Genomic DNA, 12,747 nt, shown 5'->3' on the forward strand with positions numbered 1-12,747 from the left:
AACAACCCAGAACTGGTGACCCCAACAGCGGAGGCAGAGACGGGGGCCTTTGAATGGCAGGTTGGCATGAGCTTCACATTAAAATCTCACAGAAGTAGTATTGTCTTGAAAGACCTAAGAGCCATCTTGGGTGGCATTAAAGTTTTCCTCCCCAGTGGGGATGGGTGGTTGACACCATCCTCAGCGGATGCTTTGAGTGGGTCAGAGATGTCCTGCCCTGGAAGTCAACAGTCTCTGCCTGACCACTCAGTTTTATGCTGTTGCTGGTCTCTGAGTTGTTTGAAACTGACAATTACAACTCGATCCAGATGTTTCTGCTATTGATCTTCAAAGCAGTTAAAAAGACACTGCCTTCTCCATGATAAGGAGCTGCCTCATAGATATATGGCCCTTCAAATTTTTTCTCACATGGCTATATCGAGAAGGGGACAACCAACTTCTATTTGTCAGCTCTGTAATTCAGGTCACAGAACACTATTTTTTTTTAAGGCATGATATTCTTTGTTGCTTCATTGTGAGAGCCAACGCTATAGCTTACATAGATTATGTTAGGCATTTCAGGTCAAAGTGTTCCCTAGAACCCCAAATAAAGGACAGAAAGTTAAGACAAAGAAGCACAAATGACTGAACTTGCAGTACGTGCTCAACCAAAAACAGCTCAAGATATTCTCATTGATAAGAGTCTTGACAACATCAGTGCACTTACTCTCCTTGGCTGGAACAAAGAGGCACTGAAAACATGGAGAGAAATAGATCTGCAAACAATACATATTGTAATGGGTTTTTACTAAGTAGTGGGGTTGCACGTTTGGCTCACTACAACTCAGACAGGTAAATAAAAAGAACGTTTTAATTTTACTTACAGTTATTGCTGAGGCTGGGGACACCTGGATGGCTCAGTCAGTTAAGCATCTGACTCTTGCTTTTGGCTCAGGTCATGTTCCCAGGGTCGCGGGATCCAGCCCTGCCTTGGGCTCCCAGTTGGGCATGGCGCCTGCTTAAGATTCTCTCTCTGCCTCTCCCTTTGCCCCCTCCCCTGCTTACTCACTCTGTCTCTAAAACAAACAAACAAATAAGAAAATGATTTAAAAAAAAAAAAAACATATTGCTGAGGCTGTACCTGGACTTTAATGGGAAAATTAATTAAATGTCCAATATTTTTAAATCTTCTTGGATCTGATCATTTAAATAGTCAATTTAGACAGTTTCCAAATTTAAGTAGAATTGTTTACCAGTGCTTGTGGTATTTAACAGTTTATCTTAAGGATTTTAATGAGTAGTCAGACAATAAATATTCTGGGTTAAAAAAAATGAATAGGGGTGCCTATCTTAGTGAAACATGCCACTCTTGATCTTAGGGTTGTAAGTTTAAGCCCACATTGGGTGTAGAGAGTATTTAAAAATAAGATGTTTTAAAAAAATAGATAGGAAGGAAGGGAGGAAGAAAAGAAAGAAAGAAAGAAAGAAAGAAAGAAAGAAAGAAAGAAAGAAAGAAAGAAAGGAAGGAAGGAAAGAAAGAAAGAGGAAGAAAGGAAGAAAGAGAGAGATTGATTTCCTTTAGATTCCCCTCACCCTCTGCTTTTCTAAATTGGTATTTTAGTATGGGGGGAGGAGGTACTCCTGGCTATGTGCTATTCTTTGTCAATTCTGCTCACATTCACTGCTTTCCAGCCTGATGTCCTTTATCCATCAGATTTCTCTACCTTTGTTAGCTTCTGATGCTGCTACCTAGAGGTTAAATTCCAGTCTCCACTAATAAAATCTAATCCCATCCCCTTGCTCTGTGAGGCCCCTGGCTTTAGCACTTACTGCTTAGATTTGTGAGCTCCCTTTTTATTGCTGGTACAAAAGAAAATCTCTTGGGGCGCCTGGGTGGCTCAGTCAGTTAAGCGTCCGACTTCAGCTCAGGTCATGATCTCACGGTTTGTGGGTTTGAGCTCCGCATCGGGCTCTGTGCTGACATCTAGCTCAGAGCCTGGAGCCTCTTTCAGATTCTGTATCTCTTTTTCTCTCTGACCCTCCCCCCATCATGCTCTCTCTCTCTCTCTCTCTCTCAGACATAAATAAAACATAAAAAAAATTTTTTTTAATTGTCTGACTTTGGCTCAGATCATCATCTCATGGCTCCAGGGTTCGAGCCCTGGGTCAGGCTTTGTGCTGATAGCTCAGAGTCTGGAGCCTGCTTCTGACTCTGTGTCTTCCTACTCGTGCTCTGTCTCTCTCTCTCAAATAAAAACATTAAAAGTAAAAAGAAAAAAGAAAAATTAGAAAAAGAAAATCTTGGTTTCAAGTTATACTATATATGCATATAGGTATGTATTTAAATTTAAATTCATAAATGTTTACATATTTACATTTTATTTGATATTTTATGCACCTATATATGTTTAAAGGGAGTATACATGTTTCCTCTTCAGCAGTTGTTCACCAGAAAGCTGACTTAATTTTAAATATAAAATTTAGGGGAGCGCCTGGGTGGTTCAATTGGTTAAGCGTCAGACTCTTATTTCAGCTCAGGTCATGATCTCATGGCTCATGGGTTCGAGCCCTACATCAGGCTCTGTACTGACAGCATGAAGCCTGCTTGGGATTCTCTGTTTCCCTTTCTCTCTGCTCCTCCCCTTCTCTCTCTCTCTCTCTCTCAAAATGAATAAACTTTTAAAAGTTTAAAAAATAAAAATAAAATTTAGGGGCGCCTGGATGGCTCAGTTAAGCACAGACTCTTGATTTCAGCTCAGGTCATGTTCTCACGGTTAGTAAGTTCGAGCCCCACATGGAACTCTGCGCTGATAGTGTGAAGCCTGCTTGGGATTCTGTCTCTGCCCCTCCCCTGCGCGCTCTCTCTCTCTCTCAAAATAAATAAACCTAAAAAAAAATAAAAATAAAATTTAAGTAATACGTAAGTTCTTGTTTAAAAAGTGGTTAAGGACAAATCCCCTTCAAGCCCCGCCCACATCCCTGTGCCCCATCATCCCAGAGGCAACCAACCTGGCTTATCAAATTAGGTTAGTTTCCTCTCAGTCCTTCTTTCATATATTTACACAGGTTTACATGTGTTCTTTAGGCAATATGTCATTTCATTCTGTGCTGTTATTTTATTTCTTTAAAAGGGTATCACAGCAATAAATTTGTAACTTCCTTTTTTATCTAATTGGATGCAGTGGTAGGGCCATCCAGATTGTCACTGACCGGTAGCATTCTTTTTAACTGCTTCATGCTGCTTGCTTACATAGTTTGAGTGAACACTGTGTTGTAAGCCATTCTTCTATTCATAGTTCAGTGTTTCCAGTTTCTCCTTATGAGGAACTCTGCAATGGGCATGTTTGTACATGTTTCCTTGTGCACAAGTGCCAGTGTTTTTCAAAAGTAGACACCAATAGCTGGAATTGCCGGCTCACAGCAAACATGTATTTTTATGTTAGTCAACATAGCCAAATTTCTCTTCTACATGACTGTACCAACTTTACATTCCCATTAGCAATGTGTGTGTAGGCTTTCCCACACTCGCATCAAAACTTTTTATTAGTATGCTTAATTTCTGCCAATATAGTGACTGAAAATTGTTATCTTGATGTTCTAAATATAATCAATTTTTTCTGATAATTGGTGAGGTTCAGCTTCTATTCATATGTTCATTGGTCAATTATACTTATTTTCCTATAAGTAACTTATCCCATTATTTTTTTTCCATGTTCCATTGGTCTGAGTCTCTCCTTTTTGTAGGAGTGCTTTATAGATCTAAATGCTAATCCTTTCTGTGTTATACATATGGCAAATACGATCTCCTGATCTGTCACTTGTTTTTGACTTTGCCTCAACATGTTGTATGCCTTATTCACACGCATCAGTCTTGTAGCTTTGCTTATGATGCTTTTTGTAGCAGACAACTCTGACATGCTGTCCACATTTCATGCTGTGCAGTCTTCATGGAATCAAACTTATCAATCTATTCCTTTATATATTTTGCATTTAGCGTCTGTTTTAGAATGACTGCTAGTTTTCCAAAGTCATAAACTTCTGGTTTCCCAAAGTCTAGTTTCTCTCCTATATTTTCTTCCAAGATATGTAGGGTTTTGCTTTCTGTTTGGGTCTTTAATCCCTCCAGAATGTATTTTCATGAATGGTATTAGGTAGAGAATAACTTCATTTTTATCAAAACAAATCATCAGTTGTCCCAATGGCATTTACTGAACTGTTAATAGTACCCCCCATTGTACATACGATCCTAACTTGGACCAACTAGCCATCGACAGGAATAACCCACACTAAGTAAAGGCTTACACATGGGTGCTGAAATTAGGCAAGTACCTCAAACTTATCTCAGGGAGCAGGATGCATCCTTAAAATGAAAACTGTAACTTAGTTATCGTAGAGACTGTCTGGAATAATATATACTAAAAACCTGCTGTTATTTATATACAAGAAGTATTTAAAAGAGGGAATTAAATAGTCAGAATTTGATCATGATTGACTAGCATGGGAATAATCAGTTCACTAGAGAAAAACATAAACTTTTCTAGGAATTCCATGGCTTAAAAGAAATGGCTTTCTACATTAGTCTATTCCCTTACTTCTGATGATGTGCCACTGAAAAAACTTTCTGCTAGCCTATCTAGTTTCACAGGTACCTTGATAAAGGAGGGGATGCCCATAGAGAAGAAATGAGTATTTCAGGTACATCTCCTTTTCAGAATTGAGAAATTGGTACTCTGGTGTACAAATCAATCCCTTAAGAGATTTTAATTGTGTAGTTTAAAGAACTCAAGTCAGCCGCTTAAGAGATTTTAATTGTGTAGTTTAAACAACTCAAATCATGTAGTTTTCTGAATTTCTAATTCGGCAGTTTTACCTCTAGTGCTTGTAAGTGCCTGGTACATAGAAGATACTCAGTATATTTGTTGAATACATGGGTGGCCAAACCATCATTGTTTTGTTACGTTAAGATTTGAAATGCTATGAATCATGGTCATTTTCTCCCCATTGTATTACCATGTAAATGATTTATTTCTACAAAGAGATACAGGTCTGCAGCTTGAAGTAGAGCTAATCATATTCAAGGCAGATCACAAATATCTCATTCACTTATTTACTCATTCAATAAGAATTTGCTAAGAACCTATTAACCATGGTGCTAAGCTCTGAGGATACAATAATAATAATTTCCTTTAAAGACCACAGTTATTGTATTTAACCAGACTGGAAGGTACAGGGGGTTATAATTGCAAGTACAGGAAAATCTTGGCTTGTGAGCATAATTTGTTCCAGATACGTGCTTGTAATTCAAAGCACTTGTGTATCAAAGCAAATTTCAAGAACCATTGGCTCAGGTGTGATCAGGTGACGTTCAGCATCACGTACTACTTGTATTGCAAGACATAGCTCATTTATCAAGTTAAAATTTATTAGAACAGTGTGCTGGTCTTGTGCAACACTCGCAGAACAAGTCACTCGCATTGGAAGTTCTAAGCAGTAGGTTGAAAAGGGTGAGGAAACTAAGCGGTTTGTACTCAGAAAACTGGACCCTCCTTACCCATCCAACCAAGGGCCAGGTGTCAAGTACAAAGCAAAAACCCCAGGTCTTTCCAGAAGATTGGTTGGGGAATCACACAGATTAGCAGACCAAGAACTGTTAGACATTTAGGTGCTTTCCAATTTTTTGCTATTAACAACAGGGTCATGATAAACTTCCCTGGACAAAAATCATGTGCACATCTTAATTTCCTTGGGATCAGGTAGATTCTCTGGGTCAAAAAAGGCTATGCCAATTTACAGTCCTATGACTGATAGAAGAGGGGCTTGCTGTCCCCTACCCCCTTGGATATACTGAATTTACAAAGACATGGATTTATAGGTCTCTATGAAAATTAACCAAATGTTGGCCAACTTTAGATGTTAAAATGTCCGTTTCCATTTCACAAATATTTTAATTAGTTAGAAAAACGTGTCCGTTACACTTATTAAGCAAGGAATTTGCTTTACATTATATTGCAGGGAGCACTGGGGTTTTGCTTGTTTCTACTAATGTTCCTGAGTTGAAGCAGTTCTCCGATGCTTTAACAGGTAGGAAGTATGACAGAAGGAAACAAGGGTGGGGGAAAGGGGTAAGAAAAAAACCACAGTATGACGGGAAAGGAAGACAAAAGGAACAAGAGCGAGGAAAACGAAACAAAACAAAACAAAACACACGATGGGGAAGCGAGAAGGCTCAGACTTCTACCACCACACGCTCTGCCCGTGCTTGTCTATTTTCTTGTGTGGTTGCTCTGTCTGATGTTTTTTGTTCAAACATTTAGCAACTGCAGCTTCCTTTACCATTAGAGGAGGAAATGAAAGAGTAAGCACAATTACAGGGTGAGAAGTAATTACCGGGCCCAACATGAGAAGATTTTTTTTTTAAGGGAAAATCCTTATGTTGCAACTTGCTAAGTCACCAGGATTTTAGGGCTCTGGCCCCAGTTAGTCATTCTTGCCTTTTAAAACCGTTCCCGTTTTCTAACTGGCCATTGTGTTGTGAATAAACCCGGCAGAGCCCTTCAGACCTCTCTGAAACATCGGAAAATGAGTTCAGATTCTAATAAGCAGCATTTCTGAATGTAAATCAATTGACTACCTATTTTATTTCTTTCTACCTCTTAGGATCTTTCCTACATAAAGGAATTTACTTAGGTAAAATTTAAATACTTTCAAGAGGCTTTGATTTTATTTTTTTTAAATATGGCACTTAGATCTTTATATAATCTTTTTTTTTTTTTTACAGATAGTTTATTGTCAAGTTGGTTTTGGTTTTAAAATGACAGAAGAGGAAGGTTCTCTACAAAGTTTAGGATTTAGAAAGCAGTGGCTCCCTCTAACGGCCAGAAAATGCCACAATCTAGCTGTAGTTTTGTTTTCGAGTTTAGAGACTGTGGTTAGTATTAGAACATCTGGGTAAGGGGCACCTGGGTGACTCGGTTGAGCATCTGAATTTGGCTCAGGTCATGATCTTGCAGTTTGTGAGTTCAAGTCCCATGTTGGGCTCTGTGCTGACAGCTCAGAGCCTGGAGCCTGCTTCAGATTCTGTGTCTTCCTCTCTCTACCCCTACCATGCTCATGCTCTGTCTCTCTCTGTCTCTCAATAATAAATAAACGTTAAAAAATAATTTAAACAAATATCTGGGTAAGGCTAAATGTTTCTTCTCTCTCATTACCTTACTTAAAAGTGTCAGCATTTTCAAATTATTTAAGGATATAAATCCAAATATACCACATAAAAAAGGAACAAAAATCAATAGAGTAATTTTTTGTGAGTAAACTCTACAACCAACTTGGGGCTTGAACTCACGACCCCGAGATAAAGAGTTACGTGCTCTACTAATTGAGCCATCCAGGAACCCTAAGAGTAATTTTTAAAATAAATTATTGTCTGTTTTTAAAAGTAGGGCTGAGGGGTAAGAGAACTGGGGAGATGTTAGTCAAAGGGTGAAAACTTGAAATTAGATGATGAATGAGTTCTGGGGATCTAACGCACAGCACTGTGTTTGTGGTTAACAACACTGTATTACATATTTCAAAGTTGCTGAGAGACTAGATTTTAAATGTTCTCGCCACAAAAAAGAAATATTTATGGGGGTGACTGGGTGGCTCAGTTGGTTGAGCATTGGGCTTTGGCTCAGGTCATGATCTCATGGTTCAGCTGTGCTGACAGCTCAGAGACTGGAGCCTGCTTTGAATTCTGTGTGTCCCTCTCTCTCTACCCCTCCCCTGCTCACATTCTGTCTCTCTCTCTCTCTCTCTCTCAAACATAAGTAAACATTAAAAAAAAAAGAAAGAAATAAGTTATGTGAGGTGATGGAGGTGTTAGCTAAGGCTATGGTGGTCATCATACTGATGAATAATGTATCAAGTCAATGTGTTGTATGATTACATGTGCATAATGTTATATACAGTTTTCCTATGAGATATCAATTACATCACAATAAAAATAAAAGATAAAAAATAAAAGTGAGTAAAAAAAAGACTAATGGATATACATTTATCAGAGTATCAATTTACTTGATTTGTGATATGTTTTCTAAATCAGTGGATGTTTGAAACATTTATTTCTAAAATTTTAGTAAAAAACAGTATTGTATAAACTGTGGAAATAGAGGCGCCTGGGTGGCTCAGTTGGTTAAGTGGCCAACTTCAGCTCAGGTCATGATCTTGCAGTTTGTAAGTTTGATCCCTGCATCGGGCTCTGTGCTGACAGCTCAGAGCCTGGAGCTTGCTTCTGATTCTGTGTCTCCTTCTCTCTCTGCACCTCTCCTGCTCAAACTCTGTCTCTCTGTCTCTCAAAAACAAATAAATGTTAAAAAAAAAAAATGTTTTAAACTGTGGAAATAAATCACTTGAAATTTAAATTCCAATTTTTTTAAGTGTATTTATTTATTTTGTGAGAGAGAGAACGTGAGCAAAGGTAGGGGGGAGGGAGAGAGAGAGAGAGAGAAAGAGAATTCCAAACAGGTTCCCTGCTATGAGCTAAGAGGTGCAGGGCTAAAACCCACAAATCTGTGAGATTATGACATGAGCCGAAATCAAGAGGCAGACACTTAACTGACTGAGCCACTCAGGAATCCCTCAAGTACCAATTTTTAAAAATGTAGATCTTTATCCCGATTAAAAACAAATAAGGTTTTAAAAAAGTAAAACTAGAATCTAGACTAGAACATTGCCCAGCATGGGTGAAAACAGTCGTTTAGCTCAACATGAAGACAGAAATTCTGTGTGACCAATTAAGTCATGAGTTTCTTGAATTATCACTACAATCCTATCTGCTAGGTGTCAGAATGTTTTAAGCAGGAGTTTGGCTGTGATCCTTAATTTATAGAGTTAACACATATGTACAGGCACAGTGTGAGACATTTGAAAGATAGCCTTATCAAAATAAAACATCCTTATGTTTTTGGAGCTTACTGTACAGTAGAAGAGAAAGACTACAAGCAAATAAGTAAATATCTAATTGCAAACTGGGATGAAGCTTTAGAAGGAAGAGAACTGGGTTCTTAAAAGAAAGACTAACAAAGCATCTGGACACAGAAGTAGACACAGACTCCCTGAGATCGGCATGAAGGGGAGTTACTCACAAACAGGGTGGGGAGAGCTTCGCAGGCAGACGGAAATTCTGAGACACCATGAGTAATGATCACTCAATTACTCACAAGGCTGCAGTGTTTGGGTACAGTATGTGATATATTAACAAGAAAATTCTTGTTCACATATGTGTCATTGCATAACATTTTAGTATTTTGCATATGCCATGTTCTCTAGACTTTAGATGGAAGGCTCTGTGATGAATGGAAATGTCTTCCATTTATTTCCATTTTTCTGGGTTTAGTACAGAGTGCTTCATGCAGAAGACTCTTAACTCATGTGACCAGTGGAATAAAAGACTGTACCTTCCAGGCTATCTACTTGAGAAAGTCCCCCTGGTTAGAATGCTTCACCAGGTTTTTGGGTTTTTATAAAATTTTAGTTTGTTAACAAACAGTCCGATATTAGTTTCAGGAGTAGAATTCGGTGGTTCATCACTTACATACAGCACCCACACCCAGTGCTCATCACAAGTGCCCTTTTTTTTTTTTTTAAATATTTTATTTCTGAGAGAGAGAGAGACAGCGTGAGCAGGGGAGGGTCCAAGAGAGAGGGAGACACAGAATCCAAAATAGGCTCCAGGCTCTGAGCTAGCTGTCAGCACAGAGCCTGACGCGGGGCTCGAACCCAGGAACCGAGAGACCATGACCTGAGCTGAAGTCAGACACTTAACTGACTGAGCCACCCAGGCACCCCAACAAGAGACCTTCTTAATACTCATCACCATCTAGCCAACTCCCCACCCACCTCTCTCCATCAATCCTCAGTTTGTTCTCTATCATTAAGAGTCTCTTATGGCTTGTTTCCCTGTCCCCTTCTTTTCCTTTTCCCCCTTCCCATGTGTTTATCTGTTTTGTTTCTTAGATTCTACATATGCATGAAATCATATGGTATTTGTCTTTCTCTGATTGACTTATTTCACCTAGCATAATATCCTCTAGTTCCATCCACATCATTGCAAATGGCAAGATTTCATTCTTTCGAATAGCTGAATAATATTTCAGTGTGCGTGTGTGTATGTGTGTGCGTGTTTGTGTCTGGCTATTGTTAATAATGCTGCTACAAACATTGGGGTGCATGTACCTCTTTGGATCTGTATTTTTGTATCCTTTGGGTAAATACCTAGTAGTACAATTCCTGGATTGTAAAGTAGTTCTACTTTTTGATTTTTCAGGCACCTACCTCCATACTGTTCTCCAGAGTGGCTGCACCAGTTTGCATCCCCACCAACAGTGCAAGAGAGTCCCCCTCCTTCACATCCTCACCAATACCTACTGTTTCTTGTGTTGTTAATTTTAGTCTGTCTGACAAGTGTGAGGTGGCATCTCATCATGGGTTTGATTTCTATTTCCCTGATGATGAGTGATGTTGAGCATCTTTTCATGTGTCTGTTAGGCACTGGATGTCTTCTTTGGAAAAGTGTCTGTTCACGTCTTTTGCCCATTTCTTAACTGGATTGTTTATTTTTTGCATGTTGAGTTTGATAAGTTTCACCAGGGATCTTGTATTCCTAGCATTTGACAACATGTCTGCCATAATCAATGCTCAATACATATTTGTGGAATAGTGAATAAAAGACCAAGTAAGTGAATACATTTTTCACTACACATATATGTCTATTTCCCTGTGTCCAATTAAACCACTCATTTAATGACTCAATCATTCAACAATCACTGACCACACGCGGCATGCCAGGCATTGTGCCAGTGCTGAGGGTACAAAGGTGAGTATAAACAGACAAGACTCTGTCTTGTGGAGCTTACAGTCTATAATGTATTACAAAAGTCATTACATATTACAAAAGCTTATAGTCTATTTAAAGTATTGCAAAAGTCAGTCTATTAAATATTATGAAAGTAGTAAACTGATCAAGCATATACTGTGTTTTCTTTATTGCCAGGAGAGAGTTCCTGACAAAGGTCCATGCCTTGATTTAACCACATAATTTCCAGAAGCTCAGAGCAGGATCCTTAGTGAACAGAAGCCAGAGTCTATCATTAGGGCTAGGGTGTAGATGGCAAAACCCCGAAATGGGTCTGGTTTCTCAGTAAGAAATGTGGTTCTGTTGGAGTCCAGATGACAGAGTGTAATCAGGGAGTAAGTCTGACTTTTTGAGCTAGGTTTACTACTTCATCCAATGCCTATGGACTGGGTCAGGGAGGGTGGAAGGAGCTGAGAGGAAGCAAAGCAGAGAAGATTCCATAAAGAAGATTAAAGAGATGCTCCTGGGCGCGCATGCATGCGTGCGCGCGCGTGCGCACACACACACACACACACACACACACACACACACCTCAAGAATGTGACATGGCTGGTCTCATTGCCTTTGTTTGGGGGAAGCTAAGTTAGGTCCCATCCCTTCCCTTCTAGAGAGAGAATTACAATCTGGCCTCACTGCCTAGATGTGGCAGTGGGGCCTTTTTCCTCTGTATACCTCTGACAGGACCGCACAGAAGTCTGACAAATCACTCAATGACAACCTGTGTCACGGAGATAGAGAACCTGTCACAGATTATTTGGCTTCACAGCTCATTGCTTTTTACTTATATCTAGTTTAGAATAAGACAAAAGCTTCATACAGATTCAGTGCATCTGTGACTGCTTGAGTTGAGAAACTCCTTTCCTTCTTCAAGCGGCAGATTTGATGTGTCAGTGGCTTTGACAGCTTCCAGTTCTCCAGACCCAAGGTCAAGAGGGATAAATTAGATGAAAGAAAGAAAGAAAGAAAGAAAGAAAGAAAGAAGGAAGGAAGGAAGGAAGGAAGGAAGGAAGGAAGGGAGGGAGGAAAAGAAAAGGAGGAAAAGAAAAGAAAAGAGAAAAGAAAAGAAAAGAAAAGAAAAGAGAAAAGAAAAGAAAAGAAAAGCGCTATTATACACACTACCAAGGAAGTTTTTATCTATTGAGTGTTTTCTCAAAAAAAAGGCTCTAAAGATTATGACCGTAGATTGTGTGGCCAAACTGCCACCACTTTCCTGTCCCTGGTATGCCTTGGTTTCCTCATCTGTAAAATGAGGACAAGACTGTTACAATGGTTAAACAAGGTAATACATACACTGTTATCATTTTTAATAATAATAATAATGTGGAACGCCCCTGAAGGAATCTCAAGGGTCATAAAAAAATACTGGCGTTATCCAGAACTGGCCACTCTCTTTCTTGTCTTTCTTAAGTGCCAAGCTATTTCCTGCCTAAGGGCTTTGGCCCTTGCTATATCACCTTCCCAGAAACTTCCCAGTTTTCCCCAGTCTTGTGCATGGCAGACCCTCTCTCACCCTTGAGTTCTTGGGTCAGGTGTCACCTCCTCAGAGAGACCTTTTCCAAAGCAGCCCCTCCTCCATCCCTGGTTCTGGGTCTATCACCTTCCCCTTCTTTGTTCTCTTCCCTGAACTGATCAGACTCTGAAATTGTCTTGGTTACCCCTCCACTTGCTGGCTGTCTTCCATCCCTGGAACTTACGCTCCACAGAGGCAGCAATCATGACGTCCTCAAAGTCTAGGGCGGCTGTTCACAAAGGGTGGTCCGGTGACCCTCCTGGAAGGTCAAAACTCCTCATGATGATACTAAGAATTGATTTGCTTTGCTTTTCACACGTGTTGATGGTTGCACTGACAGTGCAAAGGCAATGGTGGGCAAAAGCGT

At 39.5% G+C, this 12,747-nt stretch overlaps 1 long non-coding RNA gene across 1 annotated transcript; it reads left to right on the plus strand.

Annotated features, from left to right (window-relative positions):
- The first annotated feature begins 756 nt into the window (after positions 1-756).
- LOC144240874 (uncharacterized) lies at positions 757-10,715 on the plus strand. Its single transcript, XR_013337877.1, has 3 exons — positions 757-831; positions 5,992-6,060; positions 10,283-10,715. It is a non-coding gene; the product is annotated as an uncharacterized LOC144240874 (long non-coding RNA).
- The last annotated feature ends 2,032 nt before the right edge of the window (positions 10,716-12,747 follow it).

The sequence above is a fragment of the Crocuta crocuta genome, unplaced genomic scaffold, assembly GCF_008692635.1.
Source record: "Crocuta crocuta isolate KB4526 unplaced genomic scaffold, BGI_CrCroc_1.0 scaffold97, whole genome shotgun sequence".
Taxonomy (NCBI): domain Eukaryota; kingdom Metazoa; phylum Chordata; class Mammalia; order Carnivora; family Hyaenidae; genus Crocuta; species Crocuta crocuta.